The sequence below is a fragment of the Columba livia genome, chromosome Z, assembly GCF_036013475.1.
Source record: "Columba livia isolate bColLiv1 breed racing homer chromosome Z, bColLiv1.pat.W.v2, whole genome shotgun sequence".
Classification (NCBI taxonomy): Eukaryota; Metazoa; Chordata; class Aves; order Columbiformes; family Columbidae; genus Columba; species Columba livia.
In genome coordinates, this window is record NC_088642.1 from 18,601,454 (window position 1) to 18,608,557 (window position 7,104).

General features: G+C 46.2%; 1 protein-coding gene across 15 annotated transcripts in view; it reads right to left on the bottom strand.

The window, feature by feature from the left end:
- The window catches only part of ERBIN (erbb2 interacting protein), a 117,911-nt gene extending 114,552 nt beyond the window's left edge, over positions 1 to 3,359 (bottom strand). For 4 of the 15 annotated variants that reach the window (XM_065047454.1, XM_065047459.1, XM_013368164.3 and 1 more), the window contains exon 1: positions 2,610 to 2,842. The gene's annotated coding sequence lies outside the window, so the exon portion shown is untranslated. Of the gene's footprint in view, positions 1 to 2,090; positions 2,426 to 2,609; positions 2,843 to 3,165 lie in introns of those variants that run through there. The other 11 variants (XM_065047461.1, XM_065047460.1, XM_065047453.1 and 8 more) reach the window with 8 other exon arrangements.
- Positions 3,360 to 7,104: the final 3,745 nt, after the last annotated feature.

Genomic DNA, 7,104 nt, shown 5'->3' on the forward strand with positions numbered 1-7,104 from the left:
ACAGGAAAGCGGAGTTGAGGAATTTGCTCCATCCTCTTCTATTTCTAGAACCTACTACTAATGTATGCTACATATGTGCAAGCCTTTCCTTAGCTTTAATGTTTCAAGCATGGCTCTTTATGCCTGGGACTACAGACTCTGAACAAATTCCACTGAGGACAAATCATAACACTGTTTTCTTACAGCACCAGCTTAATACATCATGCAACTTTCAATCAACAGTACTTTTTCCATGGAGCACCCTCATCAATTCTATACTAATGTGATATACATATGTATACCCTATAAAGTGCCACATTTATACTAAACATTACCTACTGGGCAACTTATTCAAAAGACAAATCTATTCATATTTTTACTAATATGACAATCATCCTAATGATAATCATATTCCATAGTATGCCATATACTGTAACTTCTAGCCATTTGATTGCAAGCATGCCTTCCTAAAATTCCTGATGTTTACTTGAGCTTAATTTTATTAATGAGCAAGGAATACCCAGGTCAAAACAATGTTTCCCCAAGCCATTGGCACATGCCTATGCAAGTGTCATTTCAAGCAACATGAGCTACCATGTGTATACTTAGATAATTTTATTCATAATATGAATATCAATATCAGACTAATTTTTAGTTGAGATGGTTGATCTCAAGAAAGAACTCACTCCCTCAGAACTCCTCAACTATGTTTCTGTCATGAATGGAATTCTATGATATACCCATTAGGTGTAAGCAGTACTGATTCACACTTTGACCATTAAAAAGGACTTGATCCATAGCTACCATGGTGACGAAACAGCAGCGTAAAAAGTTGTGGCTCCACTACAAGGATCTATTATTCTGCATGGCATTGAAAAATATCAAGTGCATCATGAGAAACACAAAAGCTCTGAAAAGAAACAAAATTGCATCCATTACCAACACACTGGTTTACAACTAAATTTGTCATGCATTGCTACAATTCCCCCACACCCACCCCCTGCCTTCCCAAGAATCTCAAGTCATTATTGGGACTGAAACACTGCTTTGGAAAGTGATTGCTCTTTGTAAAAGCATTACTCTATTTAGACTTCATTGCTTTTCTGCCAAGCATCAGCCATATAAGGAAACCGAAGTTCACTGCCATTTATTTTGTTCAGCCCTTTCTGACACTTAAGAATAACCCTTACCATTGCCTGGAAAGGTAAGTCTATAAACTGGGAGCCAAATAACTTACTCGTTATCAGCCACAGAAGCCACTTCAGGTCAGTCAAACGTTAATATTTTTCTGCACAGTATATCAAACAGGTGGAGCTGGATTAATAGCTTTTTTCTCAAACACCATGTTACTTGATACTGTTAAAGAACTACATAAAAAACTACTTTGTTCAAGCCTCCCAAATAGCAACACATCTCAGACACTGGAGTGACTTAAGCTCAGACATCCTATCTGACCAACATGCTGCTTTTGACAATAACAAAAAGGAATAAAAATTCAAATAAGCTAGCACAGAGATATGGCTTCTAGCCCATTTTGAACATTCACAATACAAGAAATTCTTTGCCTTCACGAAAGAACTAACCAAAAATTGCCTCTTTGAGGCATGTGAAATGAATCTGCGGTGAGCAATATTGCTTTCACTACACACAACTAAGTTAGCTGGCATAACTTTAACAAGCACCAGCAGTACAAAATCTTACAGCAAAACTTCACTTTTAGTTTCCCCTCCAACAGTCCTTCTAACAGGACTCTTCTCAAAAATTATAAAGGCGAAAGTGGTTGCCAAAACCAAACAAGGCTACATTAACATGGAGGTTCAACTGCATATACTTGTAAGAAGTCAGACCACTAGCTACCTTTTTTTAATTGACGTCCTTAAGATAAACTCGGGCAAGGATCAAAATTCAAGACAGACGTCTTTCATAGGCAAGCTGAAAAATATGCAGTCCAACTCGTCATCTTGAGGACAGAGAGGGGGCGGAGGGGAGGAAGAGAGGTAGCAGCAGCAGTCGAGAGGAAAAACTGCGACAGCATTTACAGAGGACTACAAGGACACACTTTTATGAAGAAATTTAACAGCTATCTTGCAGAAGACCGGCCAGATACTAACCTGTACCCCAGAAAACAAGGTGACAGACAAGCAGGAAACGGCAGACACATGGACCGCCAAGCCTTAAGATCTTTCGATTAAATAAAAGATATTACTTCCTTTAGGGCTTTCTTATTTACCGAGAAGTTAATTATATTCGCAGGGTTTGCAATCTTTTTGGAAGGAAAGGAGCCGAAGCAGCAGAATCACGGAGTCGAGCAGTTTCAGTTCAATACCTTCTCCGACCGAACAAAGAAACTTCTGTGTCTGAGGAGCTTAAAAAACTTTCGGTCTCCCCAGCCTCCTTCCTCAGCCTCCATGAAACCAGCAACTACGTTCATACAAACAGCACTTCGGCGAGAGAGTGAAAAACACAAAGGACAGCTAAACTATGCTAGGCGGAAAACGCAGAAAAATAAAGGCCAAAAACAGGATATCAAAATGAAGCGTGAACTCCTTCCTTTTTCCCCACCCCCTTCAGCAGAGGAAGGATTTTTCTGTTGCTGCTGCTGCTCCCCAAGCCTTCTCCATTTAATTTACCTTGTCTGCCGGGCGCCTAAACCAGATCCAGCAGGCACGAGCTTCTTCCGACCCCAAGGAAATATATTAAATCCGACCGAGATTTCTTCTCGTTAAGGGGGCAGAGGAGAAAAGAGGAGTGTCGGGGAGGGCAAGATGCAACAGCTTTCGACGAGGGCGGGGGCGTTCGCGCAGCGGAGCGTGCGACGTGCGTGTGCAGGGGGGCAGGGCGGCAGCGCGCCCGGGCTCCTCCCGGTCCCCGCCGGCGGCGGCGCCGGGGTCTGCCCCGCGGGCGGCCCCGAGCCGCGCCGGCCCCGCCCGGCGCTGCGACCGCCCGGCAGCGAGACCGCAGCGCCCCCGCCACCCAGCCGGCCCCGGCAGCGCGGCCCGGCCCGCCACCGCCCCTCGCCCGCGCTGCCTGCCCGGGGCTCTGGGCGCCGCTCCTCCGCCCCCCGCTCCTCCGCCACCCGTTCCTCACCCGGGGCCCCTCTGCCCGAGCGCGGCCACCGCACCTCCCCGCCGCCGCCGCGCCGCCGCCGCCGCCAAAGGCAGGAGAGCGGGATGCCGCCCGCCTCACCTGCCCGCCCGCCGCCGCCGCCCTGTCTCCCCGCCTCCTTTCGCACACTTCCCCCTTCTCCCGCCGCTCCAGCCTCCCGCCCCGCTCCCCGGCCTCGGGAGCTGTGGGCAAGGGGAATGCCCCGGGGTGAACACACGACCAGGGACGGGGTGGCCCGGGGAGGGGGAGGCTGCCGCGCCCCTGCGGCTGCCGGCGCCGCGCACCGCCGCCCAGGCCGGGGGAGGCACCGCAGCGGCGGGGCGGAGCGGGAGCCGGAGCGGGAGCCGGGCCGGGGCCTGGCGGAGGCGGCCGCCCCAGGAGCGGGCAGGCGCGGCGCTCGCGCCCCCACTGGCCGCGACGGGCGGGGGGAGGGGAGAGGACGGGCGGGCAGCGCCGCCGCCGGGCCCCACTGGCCTCCCCTCCCCCTCTCACCGGTGTGGGGCTGAGCGCGGGAGGCCGCGGCGCAGCCAATCCTGAGCCAGAGGCGTCGTGAGGGACGGGCCTCCGCAGCCAATGGCGCCCGGCGGGGGGCGGGAGCGGGCCGTGGAGGAATGGGGCGAGGTGGGGGCTGGGGGCGCCGGCGCAGGGTGAGGGGCCGCGCGGAGGGGCAGGGCGGCCCGGGGGTGGAGGGAGTGGGCGGGGACGGGCAGCCTGCGAAGGGGACGCGGCCCGGGGCGGTGGGACGGGCCCCGCCGCCTCTGCCCGACGTGCGGCCCGCACCCGAGGCTGGGATGGGGCGTGTCCGCCGGCCCGGCGGGCGGCGGCGGGTCCCTGCGGGCCCTTCCTGGCCCGGTAACCACGGGGCACCGAGAGACCTCAGCACTGGGGCGCAGGGGTCTCTGGTTTGCCTCCGCGGTTTTGGCGTAGCTTGTCTTCTTCAGGGGCGCGTCAGTGACCCAGGCAAATTGAATCCCGAATGATGAAAGTTTCCTCGGGCGTAAGCAGCTCAGCTTCCTAATTGAGTAATTGCACATGTTACATCGAAATCGCCAAAAGAGCTGATCACAGATCAGGTGCTCACCGTCTTCGTTCATGGCCGTCCCAGCAGCTGCTCCTCTGTTGTCCCTTCCAATCCCTAACTTCCAGCTACCAGAATCTGAGGGAACAAACACATTTGGGGGAAAAAACAACTATCAGCCCCCACCCAAACATGATGTTTGGACATCTTATTTTGATGCACATGACAGCAGTTCAAATAATGTCACATCTATAGCCACACTGTTCCACATAAACTCCTAATACAGTTGTATTTTCAAGTATTTCAACACCCTCAGTACCACATGATGCTACAGAACATGCTGTTAACTGTAATGCCATGATGTACGAATACCTTCGAAAAGCAGCCGGTGGGTTTACTGGAGACCACACAAATTCAATATTGGTGTTTGTTGGACCTCACCAGTACGCTGATGGAAATGTTTTTCTGTTCAATTTCCTAGATTGTTTGAAATGGGCATTTGATAACCTATTGTGTACGCAATATGCCATTTTAACAGTCCTGGAGCCCGGAGTTCTGTGTTGCCACAAAACAGCACACAAAGCTGACAGCAGGGTGGATTTGTACATGCTGCTCACCTTATGCTCCTCAATGGTGTACTGCAGAGACCATGTCTAAAAACAGAGGTAGTATTGTTTTCACACCCATTTAATCCCTGGCTTCTCTACTGGGACTGCCATCAGCTAAGCAGGGATAGTGGTTTATTATGATAACCTGTTTACCAAGAAATGGACAAAATGCTAAAAAAAAAAAAAAAATGCCATTTTACTTGAGCTGTTGAACTGCAAAGGAAATAGTATGTCAGGTTAGTATTGACCTGCCCCTGATTTTATCATACAACTAGATGTGAAAAGTCCTTTAAACCCTCACCAATGCCTGAAGGTAATTCCAATTGATATTTCCTGTTCAGGATCATTAGTTGCTTCATCCAGTTTCTTACGGGGCTTTGGATGAAGGAGGTTGAATCTTTAGCAATAAAACATACAGTTGATCACATTTATGGAAGTCCACTATGCTTAACAATACTGCTATTTATTTAAAACTTCTTGTCTGTGTATGGGAATTGTTCAAGTATCCAATTTGTATCCAGATATAGAAAATAAGCAGGCATTTCTACTAGGGTAATAATATTTGCTTATTGTTTCTTTACTTTCCTAGAAACCCTCTCTCCGCCTTTACGGAGCATACAGTCCTCTTTGGGGACTACATCTATGCCTGGATTTAAATAATTAAAGTAAATTAAATATAACCATCAGAATTTTTTAAAAGTAAAATTATACATGCTTATATATTTCCCAGAACACTAAATCACTTCCATTGCTTCTTGTTCAGATAAGCCATTTTCTTCAAATGAGTCAGCTTTGGACTAAGGCCACGTGTGAGAACTTCACCCCCAGTGACAACAGATTCAGAATTCCTCAATATAGTGCACTATGTTGGTGCTGTAATAGAACTACTAATTTTTTTGTCTCATGCAAACAATTGATCATTCCTGTCTATTAGCCAACAATGTATCCTTAGCATAATTAGCATGAATGGCTCTCTGTGACTGATGTCCTCCACCATGAACTCTTCAAGATACCTCTTTTATGCGTGACTTATAAGCTTTTAAATATTAAAGTATTCTTTGGCAATGTTTACTGCAAATTGCCTAATGCATTTATTAATGCAGCAGGATAATAGATGGGTGTGGGAAATTTATAGCACCCATTACTCCCATGGTGAATCTACTATAGCTGTAACGTTAGTTGCAATGTAAAATACGATCTCACATACAGTTTCAGTCACCAAAAATAAAAGCCTAGCCAAATTCTGCTGAAATTATAGCTAGCTAGACCACAGCTCTTGAATACATTTTACATAGGTAAGATTCAACTATCTATACAAATTAAGAAAATGCCAGGAATTATCCCAGGGATTTTAAAGTTCTATAAATATCAAGACAGTATTTAGATTACAGTTTCAACAGAGTCCCCAGCAACATTAATTCCCGGAGTTGGTATCCCAGTTACCAAATAATTACAGATTAAGTGCACGAAGTACAAAATATAGAGTTGCATAATGAGTCTTTCAAGTGACACTATGCAACTGATCCCACTGAAAGTTTAAACAAATTATTTATGCACGACTTCATGGTAGACATCAAGCCCAGACTCCTCTCATTCAAATTTCTAATTTTATATTTGAACAGGAATACTAGTCAGTGCCACAACAACTGGCAGCTAAACTGAAAGAACAGTTGGTGAAACAACCACTTGTATGTTTGTCCCTTCGAAGAGTTCTATGGTCTGAACAATGTATACATAGTTTTTCAGAGTAACAGGATTTTATTGTGGCTTTTCCCTGTTCTTACTACTGTTGTTCATTGATGTTCGTGTGTTTCCACTTTTCCAAGAGCTACACTGAAAGGCCTTTGGGGTAAGCGCTTCTGCTTTTTAAATGCTGAGGTAGTGGACTTAAACAGTGGATGCTAACTTCATTTTAACTGGGATTTCTTGACATCACTGCAATATAAATATTAAATAGTAATTACTGGAAGTAGTACCTGCCTGAAAGACATAAAAAGACAATAAGCAATCTTTTCTTTAACAAGTATATATTGAAGTTTATTTTAGATACTCCATAATTTAAGTTTGCACACAGTCAATTGAAAATGTTTTACTGTAACATTTTCTAAATTGATCTGATTCACAGGTGGATTATACCACATTTATACTGATGAAACCAACGCAAAACTGGTAAAATTCAGTGGCAATTAAGTCTTAGAAGTATGTTGTTATCATTTCCTAAGTGCATAATGCCTTTCTACTATATTCAAAGAGAAGATAAATAAACAACCCCTGTTCAGTCTAACTCCAATACAATCCCAAATTTGCACTGGTTAAATATTGTATTACACTATTCAAAGAAGTTTTCTCTGTATTTTGTTGTATTATTTTTCAAATAGTGAAGTCAAACAAGGT